Source organism: Schistocerca nitens, chromosome 4 (assembly GCF_023898315.1).
Source record: "Schistocerca nitens isolate TAMUIC-IGC-003100 chromosome 4, iqSchNite1.1, whole genome shotgun sequence".
NCBI classification, from domain to species: Eukaryota; Metazoa; Arthropoda; class Insecta; order Orthoptera; family Acrididae; genus Schistocerca; species Schistocerca nitens.
Genome location: NC_064617.1, coordinates 684543447 through 684547126, shown reverse-complemented (window position 1 = coordinate 684547126; position 3680 = coordinate 684543447).

The window sequence follows — 3680 nt, the reverse complement described above, 5'->3', positions numbered from 1 at the left end:
TTTCGCACTACAGTTCTTAGAAACGGAACTCTCATAGGACCACTGCTCACCTGTCTGTCTGTCTGACAGTTAAAAAACCTCGATTTTCGAGGAACGGTTTGGCGTATTAAGTTGAAATGCGTGCCAGGCACATAGGTCTATTCTCTCTCGACGGTGTAGAAAAATGAAGTTTCTAAGTCAATGCGTTAAGAGATACGGGCATTTGTCATGTTTTGATACAAACTCAAAGCTGTATGGTGAGGATGTTTGGTTTGTGAGACGCTCAACTGCCCGGTTATTAGCGCCCGTACAAATTCGCAACATTTACTGAGTCCAATCTCACCACTTATGAGTGGTGATGAAATAATGACGACACAAACACCCAGTCCCCGGGCGGAGAAAATTCCCAACCCGGCCGAGAATCGAACCCGGGCCCCCGTGATCCACAAGCAGCAACGCTAGTCACTAGGCCACGATCTGCGGACTGAGCTATAGGTCATTCCCGGCTGACCTAGAATCATCAAATTTCGCAAGAAGCAACTAAAACAAAAAAATCGGAAAAAGTTAACTTTTAGTTCTATCACCCGAAAAAAAATTTGGCATCTGTTATCCGACTTAAAACATTCTAGAAAGTCTTGGAATTTCCGGGACCTATATCTTGCCAGTATCAATGCCGATAACAGGCAAAAATTCACGAAAAAGGATGAACTGTTTACGTACATAATTAAGTTTTTACGGGACCCCCAGATCGCGAGTCCTATTTGCATCTGGCTTTTCAGACTTGGTCACAATGCGCCACCTGGCTTGTGTGTCAGAGGATAGTGCGTTGTTGCTGTAAAATTCCACCAAGCAGGCAAGAACTTTTTTTTTTAGCGCTGCTCCCCTTCAAAAGCAGAAAACTAACTACCACACGATATCAGATTTTATCCGAGCACTGTGCCATTTTGTTTTCGGCCCTCTAGCGGCTGGCCAAGGTCCGGTGATATTGAGATTTCGATGTGTACCGCAACTACGTATATGTACCAACAAACAAAGTTTTTAATTAAGTAACTATGTTCCCGCGTTGATAACTGAAACCTTATGACTGCCCCTCGCGGTGTTCTTAAAATACCTGCAGCAAATGCGTTCACAGCTGCTGCGGCCGCCGCCTGTACTGTAAGCGCAGAGGTGCTGACGAGGTGCGGCACAGCGTAGCCCGTGAGCGATCGCGGCTGCCAGATGTGCATCGCCGCGCCTCCACCCCCCACCCCCCCCCCCCCCCCCCCCTCCCTGCCGGCGACTGACGACCTCCGAAGGCCGGCGCCCGCAAATAGCACGCCGTCGCTTCTGCTGGGCGCGCCTGATGAACACAGCAATAAAACTCAAACGGAGATATCCGCTTACGTATAAACACTGCACGCTGCTACGCTGCTCCGCTGCCGCCCCAGCGCCCCCCCCCCCCCCCCTCCCCGAGCCAGTCACGCAACCAGGTGGCTAACCGCTCAACCACCTGCCCGACCAGCGAATGGTTGGCGGCATGGCATGCCTGTGTCCTTCACCGCGGGCGAGTTTACGTCATCGCGACACGCCGGCCACCGTTGCTCTTGTCGCAGAGAGGGCCAGAGGGACCGCGTGATGTAACGAAAACCTTCCACGTCGCATGCACGTAATAGAGGAGCGTGATGGGTTTTACACCTGCCAACACCGCCTCTAAGACCTACACGATGACAGCGACAGGGGAAGTAGTTGTAGCTGTATCAGTACTATGTAAAGCGCCTTTGTGAACCACATTACTCGCGCTTACAATACAGCCATCCATTCCATATTTCTGTACTCTCTCTCCCTCACACACACACACACACACACACACACACACACACACACACACACACCAAAACTGTAACGAGTCCTTTTTCTTGTCGTACTAGCAGTACGGTGATGAAATTTTTGGTATGAAGGTATTGGTTTCTTGTTGAAGATGAGTTAGCTATCGTATTTGTGGACACACTGGTCTTCGTGTAATTGGCGGAGAATTGAGACACAAGTAGAGACAGCCTGCTTTATCGTCACTTTTCGGTTACAGTATAGCGTGAAAAAGAGATGCTTTAAAATGCGTGCGATTCGTACAAAAACTCACGATGCACGGCGCTATCCAACAAGCTGTACCGATAATTAGCCAAGCCTACTCTGAAAGTGGAGCACTTTATTTCCAATTGGATTAATAATGTTCTGAACTGAATTAGCTCCCTCGCATATCTCGCAGTACGCAAAGTAATGGTCGTACGAAATTTAATAATGTTTGTCCCCGCTAGCTTGATTGGCAGAGAAATCAGAGATTCCAGATGTTTTCCCTTCGAAAATTATTCCGACAATTAACTTCCAGGTAGCGTAATGTTCGCTACATTAAAATTTCAGAAAGGAAATATCTTGTATTATCACTTTAGTGCTGTTCACTGTCCATGTTCTTTATCAGTCAATAATTTTAGTCTATCTCAAAAAAAAAACCCTACTTCTTTAACTTCTTTATCAGACTTAGGGGAAAATGGTGATTTTTGGAATCAATGCCAACCATACGGCGAATTCACTATTTGGAATAAATCAAGTAAAATATTAATAATACTGATATGTTGTTTCGACTACAATTCACAATTACACATCACATCGAAGTGACTATTTTAACGGACAAAGTTCTTACAGAACAGATCTGAACACGCTGAGAGTGTACGATGAACGTTCCGGGCTTATATACAGGGTGTTTCAAAAATGACCGGTATATTTGAAACGGTAATAAAAACTAAACGAGCAGCGATAGAAATACACCGTTTGTTGCAATATGCTTGGGACAACAGTACATTTTCAGGCGGACAAACTTTCGAAATTACAGTAGTTACAATTGTCAACAACAGATGGCGCTGCGGTCTGGGAAACTCATTAGTGCGATATTTTCCACATATCCACCATGCGTAGCAATAATATGGCGTAGTCTCTGAATGAAATTACCCGAAACCTTTGACAACGTGTCTGGCGGAATGGCTTCACATGCAGATGAGATGTACTGCTTCAGCTGTTCAATTGTTTCTGGATTCTGGCGGTACACCTGGTCTTTCAAGTGTCCCCACAGAAAGAAGTCACAGGGGTTCATGTCTGGCGGATAGGGAGGCCAATCCACGCCGCCTCCTGTATGTTTCGGATAGCCCAAAACAATCACACGATCATCGAAATATTCATTCAGGAAATTAAAGACGTCGGCCGTGCGATGTGGCCGGGCACCATCTTGCATAAACCACGAGGTGTTCGCAGTGTCGTCTAAGGCAGTTTGTACCGCCACAAATTCACGAAGAATGTCCAGATAGCGTGATGCAGTAATCGTTTCTGATCTGAAAAATGGGCCAATGATTCCTTTGGAAGAAATGGCGGCCCAGACCAGTACTTTTTGAGGATGCAGGGACGATGGGACTGCAACATGGGGCTTTTCGGTTCCCCATATGCGCCAGTTCTGTTTATTGACGAAGCCGTCCAGGTAAAAATAAGCTTCGTCAGTAAACCAAATGCTTCCCACATGCATATCGCCGTCATCAATCCTGTGCACTATATCGTTAGCGAATGTCTCTCGTGCAGCAATGGTAGCGGCGCTGAGGGGTTGCCGCGTTTGAATTTTGTATGGATAGAGGTGTAAACTCTGGCGCATGAGACGATACGTGGACGTTGGCGTCATTTGGACC